Below are 16,337 nucleotides of genomic sequence, written 5' to 3' on the forward strand. Positions count from 1 at the left end.
TAGGGAATTATGGGCTTCCCTGGTGGCTCAGTGGTAAAGAAACTGCCTGCCAATGCAGGAGACACAGGTTTGATCCCTGGATTGGAAAGATCTCCTGGAGAAGGAAATGGCAACCCACTCCAGTATTTTTGCCTGGAGAATTCCATGGACAGAGGAGCCTGGCAGGCTACAGTCCATGGGTGGCAAAGAGAGGAACACAACCTTGCGACTGAGCACAGCACAAATTGGGAATCATACACAGCAAAGCACATAAACTAGTAATAAAACTAACATTCTCCATTTCCTTTTCAATACTCTTCTAAGCCTCTTACGCCACACTCCAAAGTGTGCATGGATCTATATACATTAGTTTCACTCGATTAGACCTCTCCAAAGGCAGGGCCTCTGCTTATCTACATGGAACTGAGAGCACATACTGGAAATGACAACATGCTAAATAATAAACAGTCCCATTGTACAGCAGCAGAAGCCTATGGCTCGGATGGTTGACTAGTAACTTAAACAGGTCAGACAGGATTATGCTACAGCTGGAACCATGAACAAAATATTCTTCCCAGGAAGAAATTAATGGAGAATTTAAACTTTAATATGAGGAAATTATGAACAATAAATCCCAGATGAGAATGTCTACAGGGGCATCCTGATCAGTGGGTTAAAATCAAATAACAATTTGAAATCTTTCCCAAATTAAAAGATTTAGAAAATAAACATTGTCTTTAGGTATATTTCAAACAGTTTTTGAATGAAAATATTTAGAACTAGTTGGCTTTAGCTTTTTAATGCACATTCATTTAAAGGTCAGTTAGGATTGACTTCTGCTCTTACTTATATTCATTGTCTTTGGGATGTTTTTGTAACTGTTTCCTGTACAGTGTTATGGACCTCCATCCACAGAAACAGTGACAGATTCTATTTTCTTGGGCTCCAAAATCACTGTAAACGGTGATTGCAGACATGAAATTAAAGACACTTGCTTCTTGGAAGGAAAGCTATGACAAACCTAGAGAGCGTATTAAAAAGCAGAGACATCACTTTGCCGACAAAGGTCCATGTAGTCAAAGCTATGGTTTTTTCAGTAGTCATGTATGGATGTGAGAATTGGACCATAAAGAAGGTTGAGTGCCGAAAAACTGATGCTTTCAAATTGTGGTGCTGGAGAAGACTCTAGAGTCCCTTGGACTGCAAGGAGATCAAATCAGTCGATCCAAAAGGATATAAACACTGAATTTCATTGGAAGGACTAATGATGAAGCTGAAGGTCCAATACTTTGGCCACCTGACGCAAAGAGCTGACTCACTGGAAAAGACTCTGATGCTGGGAAAGATTGAGGGCAGGAGAAGGGGAAAACAGAGGATGAGATGGCTGGATGGCACTGTCAACTCAATTGACATGAGTCTGGGCAAACTCTAGGAGATGGTGAAAGACAGGGAAGCCTGGTGTGCTACAGTCCATAGGGTTGCAAAGAGTTGGACACAACTTAGCGACTGAGCAACAACAAATACTCATTTTATTAAGAAGAAAGTATTTTCAACACAGTTTGACAAAATATCAACACAGGACTTTTTAAGCATGCACAAAAACATGTGGTTAGAATCAACTGCAGATAAAATAAAACCTTGTACATATTTTAAGAATAGCCCCCATTCCAAAGTAGCTATGTACCTGGGTTTAAAAAGCCCAGAGAAATCTATGGCACAAATTATATTTCTGAATAGGTAAGCAACTATATAAAATGACATTATAATTATAGACAAAAGTTTAGCTTGGAAAAAACTAATGCAAGGTTTTATGATTTTTAAAAAGATACTGGATAAACTGCAAATCTAGAAGTTATAAAAAAGTTACTCCTCTGTTCTAGATAAGGAAATTAACCTTCAAAATTCTTTATGTCATCCCAAGCTCCTCATCCACCTCCATCAGAACCAAAGGCTCCACAGAGATATTCTCACCTGGTCGGCTCTCGGCCCATGTTTCCTCAGTTCCTGACCTTTTGTGTCAGCTCATCTCCCTGCTCTTCACACCTCTTCTAAATTGTAAATATACCGAATGAATGAATAGAAAAGTGGTTTATTTTATGTATATTTTATGCTTCAGTGGGGAATCAGTTACAAAACCCAGAGGAGAATTCAAATTTCTTCATCCCCAAGCTTAGGGCAGCAATAAGCTTTCCATCTCAATTGGGATTCTTATTTTCACTAGGCTATGTAAGCGTGACATTTTTTGACAAAGTTACATGTTTTCACATTATTTCTAGTTTCTGTGTGTGTGTGTGGTTTTTGTAAATAAGAAAGCCATGTTTAGTGGTCTATAAACCTTCCAATAGCAACTTCATGGCAAGATCACTCTACCAAAATGACCAGAATGTTAAAAATAACATTTTCTCCCAATATCTGGCACATTTCCAATATACATTTAATTCCTCCTGCTGGACCAATTTCATCACAAGTTAAACCAACCAAATTATGCTGGTGTGGGCAGAAGTAGCTCAAGAAAAATAAATGGACTAAAAAGCTCTATAACAAAGACTGAGAATTTTATCTATTATTTCCTTACTAACGTACTTCCAACTGAAACCTGAACTGAATTCCCAGTAAATGAGACAAAATTTTTAGTAGAGGTGTTGTTCTGCTGCTGCTGCTGCTGCTGCTGCTAAGCCGCTTCAGTCGTGTCCGACTCTTCGCGACCCCATGGACTGCAGCCTACCAGGCTCCTCCATCCATGGGATTTTCCAGGCAAGAGTACTGGAGTGGGGTGCCATTGCCTTCTCCAAGAGGTGTTCTAGAAGAACCCAATTAATCTAAGAACTTTGAGAAAAAAAACTAAGTATTTTTTCAATAAAGTCTCATGGATAAACCTTCAGTTCGCTGGTTATTTATTATTTCTATAGAGCTGATTCAATCTCTTTGTAATCCCCTGAACAGACTCTTCAGACCCGTCTTTGAAACTTTACTCATTCTGTGCTCCATGGAACTCTCTCTCCTGTCCACACATTTAAATCTATCCTTTATTTAAAAAACCAGCTGAAACTTACTCCTCCATAAACTCTAATTCTATCACCCGCAGTTTGAATCCGTAACATCTATCACCTATAACTCTCATATGACAGTAATTTAAAGAGAAAGTAAGTGAAGCAGATATGAGCATGGGCTATAGAAGCAGACAGCTACAGGTTTAAATCCAGCTCTATCACTTACTAACTTCAAGACCTTAGGCAAGTTAGTTAGCCAAAGTTAGTTATGACCAAGGCAATTTAGCCAAAGAATTGATGCTTTTGAACTGTGGTGTTGGAGAAGACTCTTGAGAGTCCCTTGGACTGCAAGGAGATCAAACCAGTCAATCCAAAAGGATATAAACACTGAATATTCACTGGAAGGACTGATGCTGAAGCTGAAGCGCCAATACTTCAGCCACCTGATGTAAAGAGCTGACTCACTGAAAAAGACCCTGATGCTGGGAAAGATTGCAGGTAGGAGGAGAAGGGGACGACAGAGGATGAGATGGTTGCATGGCATCACCGACTTGATGGACATCAATTTGAGCAAGCTCTGGGAGTTGGTGATGGATAGGGAAGCCTGGCATGCTGCTGTCCATGGAGTTGCAAAGAGTCAGACACGACTGAGCAACTGAACTGAACTTAGTTAACCTCCTTGTGCCTTCTTTTTCTCATCTGTAAACAGGGCATAATTAAGTATTTATAACACTCAGACCCAACACACAAACTGGAAGTGGTTTGGAGTGCCAAAATAGTAACTATAATAGCTGGAAGAAATGGACTACTATTGCTGTTCTCTCCATCAGTCGTGTCCAGCTCTTTGCAACCTCATGAACTGTACCACGCCAGGTTCCCCTGCCCTGCACTACCTCCTGGAGTTTGCTCAAACTCATGTCCATAGAGCCGATGACGCCATCCAACCGTCTCATCCTCTGTGCATAGTCACAGACTACAGCTTTGTGACGAGATCTGAAAGCCGAGTTTGGGTTTATTACCATGGCAGTTTTGGACAATGTCCACGAAGCAGAATCAGTGTCCTGACATTGAGGAGTTCAAGTTGTGAGTCAGCAAGATGGGGAAGAAGATGGTATCCTTCATATCCTGGGCTCCGCACACTATCAATAAAGATGTTTACAAATATGATGAAAACAGAAGGGCACAGCTCATGGTTTCAGGGAGAAGTAAAACAGCATCATTGATTATAAACCCTCGGTACTGATCATCCTAACAGTAGTAAAGTGAGTGAGTAAGTGAAAGTCGCTCAGTCATTTCCAACTCTTTGCAACCCCATGGACTATATATAGTCCATGGAATTCTCCAGGCCAGAATACTGGAGTGGGTAGCCTTTCCCTTCTCCAGGGGATATTCCCAACCCAGGGATGGAACCCAGGTCTCCTGCATTGCAGGTGGATTCTTTACCAGCTGAGCCGCAAGGGAAGCCCAACAGTAGTATGGTGAACTGCAAATATTTCAGCAAGAGAGATCACCCTAGTGCCAGGATCAAGTTCTACTGCCACGAAGGCGATATATCAAGACAAAAATACACTATCCCATTAACATTCCTCCCCAAATTTAAAGGGAAGGAAGCTGAAGTGAGGCATACCACGTGCCAAAAAAATATGCATCTTTTCTGTTTGGAGCTCAGAATTTGAGGCCCTTTCTCAATGTCTAACCTCAAATGAAATGACCCAAATTAAATGAATAGTATGAGCAACAGGAACAAATACAAAGGACTACAAATATTCACCAAATTGTGTAGGATAACTTGTTAGCTTGTACGTAGAGTAAACTCTCAGAGCCCTCACAGTTCTAGACATTCATACAGAACCAGATAGGAGCTAATGCTGAAACAATGCACTTTACAGGAGACTGGCGATGTGAAAAAAGAAAAAAAAAGACATGTCAATTGATAAAAGCAGTGGGAAGGACCTATAGTCAAAGGCAAGAGATGAAGTGCTGCTCTTTTAGTGAAGTAGACTCTTAGACACTGGAACAGCACAAAGGAGTCTGTGGCGTGACTGATGGTGAGCCACTAGTGTGTATGTTACGGGGAAAGAAAAACACGAAGGGGACTCTAAAAGCTCATCACAGACAAGCCTGAGTAAAACACGAAGAGGACTCTAAAAGCTCGTCACAGACAAGCCTGAGTAAAATGCCAGAAGACTCACTGGGCTGCCTGAGAGATATACGGAGGAATAACTCAACATCATTTGAACAGCAGGTTTCCTTTCAATGCCCTATAATTCTTAGGAAAACTGTACAGAGATAATAAGAGAAGAGTAACATATGTATTAGAAGGGAGACATCTTCTTTTTGTTGCACTTCTGAATAACAATGAAATATGGTGACTTGAACCTGAAAGAAGAATAAGAAACTCAAATCTGGACTTCAAACTGTTTAAAAATAGAAATAGGAAGAGAGAAGAGACAATAAATGGGCACTTTTCTCTGAGACCTTAAACTTATGGTATGCTTTTGATGTAAAAGTACCCAAAGCAATCATTACATTTAAACACTGCACTTTTTCAAACATCCGTTACCAAGGCCAAGAGATGAAAATTTTAGCACTAAAGAAAAAATAAAAAATTAGTAATTTTGTTTAGAAGTCCCCTCTTTGTGCACAAACACCTGTCCTGGTAAAAGATTATCTCCTTGAACATAATAAAGACCTTTCCCAGGCTTTTCATACACCTGGTAAGTTTCTCTTTGCATCCAACTTTTAACCAACTCATGTCCTCAGCTCAGTAAAAAGTCCATGATATCATCTACAGAATTTTAATAATGCTTTGGTATCTGTAGCTACTTTAATGGGATTTTTAGAAAAATATTAATTGTAATAATATGGCCTAATTAATGTGTACTTTGCTTCTCTGTGCCTGTTTTTGAAGCCCTTTTTGAGTGCTGCTATTAACTAGGATGTCTGGAGATTAAGGCAGTTTGATACATTAATAATAGTGTGTTAGCCTTTTGCAGTTAAAAAAGAACTATAAAAGAAGTGAAAGATTTGAACAAAAAAGTGAAAATATTGCATCCTCGGTCAATTCATGATGCAAATCTCACAAAGAAATGTTGCTAGCGGCACTGTTGCTGAACTAAAATGATTATAAAACAAGTTCTGCACTTAAGCATAGATACCGAAAAATACACCCAGCACTCACGGGAACCTAGTTCAGAAATATACCTGAAATTCTCTCTATAGCCTCTTGTAAAACTGTGGAAATATCTTCGCCAAACTCAATCTCTAACTCATTCCTTAAACAATGATTCCACTCTTGCTTTTTAAATCTTCAGATACTGAAAGAATATAAAAAATATATCTATTAAGAATACCAAAGAGAGAAAGAAAGGAAACTGCTTTGGGATATTTCAAAACTTTTCATTCTTCCCCATATTCAGATGATATACCAAACATATTATAATATTGGCAGCATCTTCCACTCAATCTCAAAGCAGCAAAAACTAGAAGTATTTAAAACTATTTAAAAGTATTTAAAACTCAGCACTTAATCTTACAATGAAAATGTAAAACATCAAGAATTCAAGCTTAGTAAGTTTAAAATTATCTGAAAATTTATACCTAAGTAAAAAATAAATACACTTTAGTATTTCCTTCAGGAAAATATAATTATTTTGTAAGGCACTATCTGTAGGTCATTTATAATTACGGAGAAATTTAGCGTCTCAGGCTTATTATCAGATGGGAATAAGCCGATTCCAGGACATAAACTACTTGGGGAGCTTTATGAACTGAGGTCATATGACAAGCGTCATTTCCGCATTCATCATACTGGAGCAATTGTCACCATTTCCTGCTTTGTACCCTAAAGTCAAAGAAAAAATACATCTTCCAAACTTCCCAGGGAATAATCTCCTAGTCCTCCATCTTCTCCTTTTCCTTCTTTTTTCTATTAAGTGTACTCTAATGTTTAAAAGTACTTCTATTCTCTACACACACAATGCAATCATAACATCATCTACTGAATGAAATCAAAGAGCAAACTGCACAATAAGAGGCCACAAGCCTGTTAGAATGGCTCAAGTTAAGTAAACAAAAATTTTAAAAGTGACAATATCAATTGCTGCGAAGGATGTAGACCAATTGAAACTTTCAAAAATTATTGCTGGGAACACAAAAATAGTACAGAGACCTTGGAAAATAGTTTGATAATTTCCTATAAATTAAATATAGCTTCATCATATGATTCAGCAATTCCACTCCTAGGTATTTATCTGAAAATGAAAACCTATGTTCACACAAAAACTTGTATTAAAATCTTTAGGATAGATTAAGGTAGTGCAGTAGTAAAGAATCCACCTGCCAATGCAGGAGATACAAGAGACAAGGGTTGGATCCTGTGGTCAGGAAGATCCCCTGGAGGAGGAAATAGCAACCCACTCCAGTATTCTTGCCTGGAAAATTCCACGGACAGAGGACCCTGGCGGGCTACAGTCCATGGGGTCGCAAAGAGACACGACTGAGACTAAGCACAATTACATATTCATAATCACCCAAATCTGAAAACAGCCCAATGTGCTTCAATGACTTAACTGGATAAACTGTGGTACTTCCTTGTGAGGAATACTCAGCAGTTGAAAAGAAGGAAGCCTTGACACGCAAGGATGTGACGGACTTCAATGCATTACGCTAAATGAAGAAAGTCAGACTCAGAAGCTACTTGTTATATGATTCCATTTACAAGATGTTCTGGAAAAGGCAAAACTGCAACAGCAGAGAAAAGACCAGAGGATTTTCAGGAATCAGAGGTAAGAGGAAGGACTATACAAAGGAACAGCTCGAGGGAATTTTGAGGGCGTAATGAAATCGTTTTATATCTTGAGTTTTGCATTTGTCAAAGCTAATAGAACTAAGTACAAAATGAGTAAATTTTATTGGATGTAAATTAAAAAAAATTTTTAAGAGCAATGAGGCTTTTCTAGACCAGATTCTCCCATTTTGCTGGGGAAGCTTTGGTGCGCCACAGCAGCGATTTTAGCTGAGCTGTGGCGCTAAAGTCAACACAGAACCCAACTAACAGTTCAGTCTTTTTCAAAGCTAATGTTATAACTAAAACAGCAAGAACTGGTTAAAGCTTCAGCTGCTTACTACATTAGGAACATTACTGGATTGTGGAACATTTTCTGATTCAAAATGTTGTTTAACTAAAAGAAGGTAGGATTTTCCTTTTCTGTCTTTTTTCTTTTGGCTTCATCTTAAGTCTTGGATTGTAATTGCTTCTGTGTAGAATGAGGGAGAAGAGGAAAAAATGGAAAGATAAAGATATATAGGATTCCCATCCCCCTTTCATACACAGTTGCTTATTTTGCTTTGAAATTCATCATTTAAAACCCTACTCTATTTAAACAAGACTGGGAAAACAACTTTGAATCTATCCAACAAAAAACTTCACCTTTTTCACAAACCTACGATAGCATCTACAAAAATAACATCTTTCCTGATTTTTAAACAAAAGAAAAGGAAAAATAATCGTCAGAAACAAGAATAAGAATACTTAATTCAAACCTCACCTGCACATTGAAAGAATAGAAAATAACAACTGAACAAATTACAGTGTATTGACCACAGACCTGATTTCCTAAATGTATAGGAAATCATACAATAACTATGTTATTTTAAAATGTAGTTTTTATTAGGCCCATATTTCATCTTTGCAGGTTTAAAGAAAGCTCGGAAAGGCCTAGTTCTCAGGAAAAGGAATTATCAACATACAGCTCTTATTTTTATAAAAGGTCTTACTCTAGCATAACACTGATACTCAAATTACATTTCACATTTATGTTATGCCAGCGTAGGGTCACAAATCTTTGCAAAGCTGGGAAACTTAATATTAAAGTTGATGACTTTTTGAGTTAAACCAGGCTTTGTAGAAATGTGGAAAGTTTTAAAGCCACCACTTTTAAAGAAAGCTTTACCTTTTAAACTAAAAATATATCCATCAAAATTCCCAATCACAATTCACTATTGCAAAACATTTCTTCCACTTTACGGTAGACATATGAAAAATAAAAGGCTAGCATGAATCCCAGGGACGGGGGAGCCTGGTGGGCTGCCGTCTATCGGGTCACACAGTTGGACACGACTGAAGCGACTTAGCAGCAGCAGCAGCATGATGTGGGTTTTCTGGAAATTCTTCTGTCTCACGCTTTAAGGACCATGTTGTTAGTGCCTGTCCCTGGCTCATCGCCAGTTTTCCACAATTCAGAGACAATTCATCTAATTAATGAGACAAGACAGCAAGTTCTGGGAAAGGCTGTAACAACTACCTTCTACTATGAATGGTAACAAAGATGATAATAACATTGCCAGTTACTGAGCACGTGCTGCATGTATATCAAACATCACATCAGGAACTTACACATATGACTTCCCTGAGTCTTCACAATCCCGTGAGGAAGGTTTTTTGAATGAGGAAATTGAGCCTGAGACAGATGAAACAAATCATTAAACTAACCAGTACCGGAGAAAAGACTGGAACTCAAACTAAATAACTCCAAAGTACACGTCTTTTCACTATGAGAAGCTTCTGCTATGAAAATGAGTAGCAAAAACACTAGACAGATGCAAGACATCTGAAAACCAGAATCTGCTGCTACTTAACCAGCTCTGTGACCTTCAGTAAGTCTACCTGCTCTGCTTCTCAGTGTCTCAATCTATACAGTACGGATAATTCTTGCCATCTGTCTATATGAAATACTTAGGTACAAAGCAAAATAATATATGTATGGTCTTTGTGCTTTTACTATAAAACACTGATGAAGGAAACCAAAAAGACCTAAATAAACAGAGAGACATACCGTAACAATTAGATCTACAGAGTCAATGAAACCTGATCAACATCTCAGCAGGATTTTTTGGTTGATATTCAAAAGCTGACTCTAAATATGATAAAACAAAGAAATGAATAGCCAAAGACAAAGCTGAGGAGTCTCAATAACTGATTTCAAGACAGTCTAAAGCTGCAGCAATCAAGACAATGTGTTATCGGGGAAAGAAAAACATGAAGACCAATGGAACACAACAGAGTTCAGGAACAGACCTTCACAAATATCAGCTAATTTCTGACAAAGTGCAGAGTCAATTCAATAGAGAAAAAAATAGTTTTTTTCAACAAATGGAGTTGGAACCACTGGACACTCATATGCAAAAAAACTGAACGTTGAGTTAACCTCACACCTTGTAAAAAGTCAAAATACAGCATAGCTCTACAAGTAAAATGTAAAACTATAATACCTCTAGAAGAAAGCGAGAAAATCTGATTCACCTTGGGTTAGGCAGAAACTCTTAGACACACACCAAAAGCAAACATCTTTTCAAGTGTTTATTTGCCACACACACGTCTTCTTTGGTGAAGGGTCTGTCCCAACCTTTCCCCTATTTTTAAATCACACTGTTTGCTTTTCGAGTTTTGAGAGTTTTTTGTATATTCTTGATACAAGTCCTTTGACAGAAACGTGATTTGGCAGATATTCTTCCAGTCAATGGCTGAGTTTTCATTCTGTTTAGTAGTATTCCAAAGAGCAAAAGTCTTAAATTTATTTTAATTAAGTCCAATTTATAAATTTTTATGGATTTTCGCTTTGGGTGTGTGTCTAGAGGTTTCTTCAACCTGCTTTCCGTGTGAGAAAGTAACAAGTCAAATGAGTGTCAAACAGTAGGGCAGAGTGAAACAATTGCTCCAGCTTCAGAAATAATCCCCAACTGGCGACTTGGAGAGCTGCACTTGCTCTGGGCTGGTGAGTCAATATATTGCTCAAAGGCAAACATGCATGCTCATGATTTGGTATTTGGGATCTGTTTATTTAAGTGCATTCTCACAGCTAAGAGAATACTGCTAATTAGTATTTCCAGTATCTCTCTAAAAGAATCGTACTGATCTAGAAGTCAAAGGTCATGGATATGGAATATGCTAAATTGCTACCTAGGCAAAACATTTTCTTCATGTCCACTATTTTTCCATTTGTTTGCATTTTTCAAGGCTTAAAAAAAAAGCTAATTTTTCCATTTAATACGAGTCAATTATTTACTTTTTAAAAGTGCATTTTATTCCTTCAGGCCACCATCAAATTCAAAATGCACTGAAAGAATTAACCAAATACTGCCCCTATGGCTTGGAAGAATGACTATTCTATCAAACTCTGAATTTTGGTGAGCTTATTATTTACAGCATTTTCACAGCTTCCTTGAGTTTAAGGGAAAACGAGAAGGGGGAGGAGAGCAAATACAGCAAACAAACGTGAACACTGAAATCTAGCTCCAGGCCACAGCAGGAAGAGGCGAGGCCATGAGGTGAAGGGGTCTGGGTCAGATATTGTAATCACTGCTTATAAACTATGCGATATTAAATCTCATACCCTCTTTGTAAAGACTTTTCATAAAACTGGGATAATGATACCTAACTTATAAGAATGTTTTAAAATAGATCGCCAGTCCAGGTTCGCTGCATGAGACAGGGTGCTCAGGGCTGGGGCACTGGGATGACCCTGAGGGATGGGATGGGGAGGGAGGTGGGAGGGGGGTTCAGGATGGGGGACACATGTACACCCATGGCTGATTCCTGTCAACGTGTGGCAAAAACGACTACAATATTGTAAACTAATTAGCCTCCAATTAAAATAAATTAAAAAAATAAAAATAAGAGGAGACAAGGCAAAGAAAATACCTATGATAGGGCCTTCTCTTCCCCAAACAATATTTTATTATAAGTAATCTTTTTAGCAAAACAGCATTCTTAGATGTTACTAAAAATTGCAAGTATTGAGAACTAAAAGAGATCATCAGTGATCTCAGAAAACACTCAAATTACCCTAAACAATTTCATTAATACCTTAATTTTGTAGCAACAGAACACAAAAGGAAAGAAACATAAAAGAAATTCAAGTACTGCCAACGGCTTCTGAGGTTGGGACTAGATTTGTCTGAGTGTCTCTATTTACAGAGCACAGCTGAGCAACTTAAAGGCTAAAACTATTTGCTCAGTATAATACCTGTAAAATGAGTTCAGAGAAGAGCAGTGCAAAGAGAACAAGAGGAAAGGTCAATTTTAAAATATTATCCTAAGGTACCCAGTGATGTTACCTAGGAACTGTTTCCTAATTTTCGAAAAAGGGAAGGTTGGTCTCACATGTTACAGTTTAATATTCACTCCAAGCCAAGTTTTAATCATATTATTAAATAGATGGTTTGTGGATTATTAGAAATATTTGATCACAAAATTATGCCATACCATCCTGGGAAAGCACCTGGGGTACCCAGGGAAGCAAGAGTAGAGGGGAAATCTAACTACGGTTGCAACAGACTAACAGGAAGTAATAGAAGGAGAAAATATATACAAACAGGGTTTACTGAGGCTCTGAACTCTAGACTCAGGAGTTTGTACTTCATCCTACGTGGTATGATTCTCCAAATAAGGTCCCATACCACCTGCTTCAGAATCCCCTGGGGAGCACACTCATATTCTGATTCCCTGGGTCCCATCCTAGGCCTCCTGAATAGAAATCTCTATTTCTATCTGGGGGAGGCAGGGACTCAGAGATACGCACTTTTTTACAGGCTTCAAAAATGGTTCTGATGTCCCCAAAAAGTTTGCTGCAGGCAAAAAAGAATATGGAAAATTCTTGAGCAGAGTAATGATATGGCCAGAATCGGGCTTCAGAAGTAGAAACAGCAGGACTGCCCCGGTGGCACAGTGGGTGGGAGTCCGCCTGCCAACACAAGGGACGCAGTCCCATTCCCGGTCTGGGAGGATCCCACACGCCGCGGGCATCTAAAGTTGTGCACCACAACTGCTGAGCCTGCACTCTACAGCCCTCGAACCACAACTAACGAGCCCCTGTGTCACAGCTCCCGAAGCCCAGGCACCTAGAGCCCATGCTCCACAACAAGAGAAGCTGCTGCGGCGAGAAACCCAAGCACCCCAAGCAAGAGCAGCCCCAGCTCGCACAGCCGGAGAGAGGCTGACAAAGCCAGCTCAGCCAGAAACAAACAGATAAATGAAAGACACAAAAACAACGAGAACAAAATAGCAACAACAATAGGAACAACAGTAACCATGTCTACTACTATTCATTATTTGTTTACTTATTTCCTTGTTACATACCAGGCCCTGTTTTATGTACTTTACACACACTGACATGTAAAACTTTCAAGGAATCAGTAAGTAAGTACAGGTAATATAAGGGATAAGATAAGCAAATGGAGGGTCCTCAAGGTCAGATGGTCTCAAGGAGTCCAGCTGGGACTAGATTATCCTTAGCAGCAGTGTGAAGGAAGGATTCGAGACAGGAGAGTTGAGATGATAGATTTACTGATAAATACTGTAACAGTCGAACAGGAAAATCTGAAATCGGGGAGCATCATGAGTAAGAATTGCTTTTGCAAACATACAGACACCTGTATGTATGTTATACAGTGAAATTAAGTCTGCTTGCTTTCATCAACAAACATGGCAAGGCGGGAAATATACCTGTCTGCAGCTGTCTGCAGGGCTAAAAGTTTAAATGGTTTGGAGTTAAGAGCCAAGTGAAAATAGCTGAGCCTTGAGTTATTTCAAAACACATTTGAAAGAACTTTTTTCTTTTGAAAGTGGATGTGGGCTATCTTACTCTGTGTTCCCCATCTAATCCTCTTACTCCTCAAAACATGTTGACAAATTCTTCCCACTCTCCTGCCACACTTCACTATTATCAAACACTTATACAGTATAAACATTGTTTCACACTGCAAGCTGTGAACTTCTTTGCCTTATCATCATGACTAAGCATTTGGGTAACACTTCAGATTCAAAAATAAGGGCACAAGAGAGAAGAAATTCCTGTTGCAATACCACTGCTCACTCCAGCTCTTCCTATACACACGGTAAGTGGAATCCAATTATCTCTCCTCTTGAAAACACACATATAAACACTCACAGAATCCTCAAAAGAAAACTGAAATGGTCAGCAGTCACAATTCGATCAATAAAACATGGACTGGAAGGCTCCTTTTTCTTTTTTCTTAAATGAGAATTTGGGAGCACCGAGATGTCAAGGGCCTTGTTCAACTTTGCAAACAATACAACACACAGCCTTCTAGCTTCCTTTGACCATCGCTAAAGCACTGCTGGAATGAACCGTCTCAGAAACTCTCAGGGACCAGTGGTCAATAAGAAATCAACGAAGAAATAATTTGGCTTCCTCCTCCACTCCTAAAGTAATAGTCTCAGAGAAGCAAGCGGTGTTAGCTAAAATAGCCAAGGGAAACAGATACTAGCAAAGTGAAATTTACCTTCACTCCGGTGGACTTGCCTATTCTCCCTACTTCACTTCTGATTTCACACATCCCATTCGCTACTTTCTGTGCCAGTAGATGTCACCACACTGTTGGCAGAATTGTAACCTGGTGCAATCGCTATGGAAAACAATATAGACATTCCTTAAAACATCAAAAGTAGCATGATCATATAATCCAGTAATCCCACTTCTGAATATATATCCAAAAAAACTGAAAGAAGGGTCTTGAAAAGATATTGCCACACCCCTGTTCACTATCAGCATTATTCATAATAGCCAAGACGTGGAAGCAACCCAAATGTCCAGCTACAGGTGTGAATAAACAAAGTGTGGAGTATACACACCACAAAATAGTATTTGGTCTTGAAAAGCAAGGAAATCCTGTCACATGCTGTAAATGGATGGAATGAAATCATTATATTAAATGAAATCAGTCACAAAAAGATGACTACTGCATGATTCCACTTATAAGAAGTATCTAATGTAGCCAAGTTCAGAGAAACAGAGTCCAGTGACAGTTACCAGGGGTTCAGGGAGAGGAGGAGGGAAGGAAGAGTTCTATTTAATGAGGAGAGAGTTTCAAATCTGCAGATGAGAAGTTCTGAAGCTCTGTCTCACAACAGTGTAAATACACTTAATGCTTAACTGTACACTAAGAATGGCCAAAGTGGTGAGTTTTAAGTGTGCTTTTTAATAATTAAAAATATAGGTGGGTGGAAGCTATCATCATATGTATGTGTTTGAACTTCTTAATTTATCAGAGAAGCTAGGAAACATTAAGTGCTGGGACTTAAGGATCTAATTATCTGGTCTACTTCCCTTTTTACAGATAACTGAAGCTAAGAGGAGTAAACTCAATTCACATATAAACCTTGAAGCCAAACAGATGCGATGCAACATTTGCTGTAATACTTAGCTGGGAGCGTGTACAAAAGTGGGGATTAAGTGAAAGTGCAGCACAGAGCCTGCCACACAGTTCCCCATCCCTCTGAGCATCTGGGATAGTTGATCTAATAGCCAGAGCCCTGTCCGGGCTGACAATGGTAAATGGAGTGACAATCTGAAAAGAGACAAGTGGATTTTTTAAAAAATTATTTAATTAGGATCCATATATCTAATTTAGGTCAATTCCTAAGAAATACTGTAGTTAAGCTAACTATCCACTGAAATTATTGTTTTATTCATGTTTTCTCACCCAAAAATCTTTCTAATTTTAAGGAAAGAATGGCTACAGATTACATTTCAATACTATTAATAAGGGGCTACTCCTGGAACAACCAAATATCTCATACACTCCTGAGGGGAACATAAACTTGTACAACGTCGTCAGAGAAGCATACAGCAATATCTAGAAAGACAACGATGCACAGCCACCTACTGCTGCCTTGCAACTCAAAGTGTGGCCCATGGGTCTGCATCGCCTGGGAACCTGTGAGAAAGGCAGGTTCTCAGGCCCACCCCATACCAACTGAGCCAGAACCTATGATGCAACAAGATTCCCAGGTGATTTCTATGCACACTAACTGCAATGCATTGTCCCAGAGAAAGTCTCCTCTTTGTGAAGAGACATGGGCAAAATTCACTGTAGCTTTATTTGAAACAGTAAAGAAACGCATTATTTGAAATAGCTAACATCCGCTGGATCATGGAAAAAGCAAGAGAGTTCCAGAAAAACATCTATTTCTGCTTTATTGACTATGCCAAAGCCTTTGACTGTGTGGATCACAATAAACTGTGGAAAATTCTGAAAGAGATGGGAATACCAGACCACCTGACCTGCCTCTTGAGAAATCTGTATGCAGGTCAGGAAGCAACAGTTAGAACTGGACATGGAACAACAGACTGGTTCCAAATAGGGAAAGGAGTACGTCAAGGCTGTATATTGTCACCCTGCTTATTTAACTTATATGCAGAGTACATCATGAGAAACACTGGACTGGAAGAAACACAAGCTGGAATCAAGACTGCCGGGAGAAATATCAATAACCTCAGATATGCAGATGACACCACCCTTATGGCAGAAAGTGAAGAGGAACTAAAAAGCCTCTTGATGAAAGTG

At 38.9% G+C, this 16,337-nt stretch overlaps 1 protein-coding gene across 1 annotated transcript in view; it reads right to left on the reverse strand.

Moving 5' to 3' along the window:
* The window catches only part of MEGF9 (multiple EGF like domains 9), an 80,447-nt gene that overhangs the window by 41,728 nt on the left and 22,382 nt on the right, over positions 1-16,337 (reverse strand). The gene's annotated exons all lie outside the window — the stretch shown is intronic.

Source organism: Bos grunniens, chromosome 8 (assembly GCF_055505025.1).
Source record: "Bos grunniens cultivar Pamir isolate PY7600 chromosome 8, Bosgru_T2T1.0, whole genome shotgun sequence".
Classification (NCBI taxonomy): Eukaryota; Metazoa; Chordata; class Mammalia; order Artiodactyla; family Bovidae; genus Bos; species Bos grunniens.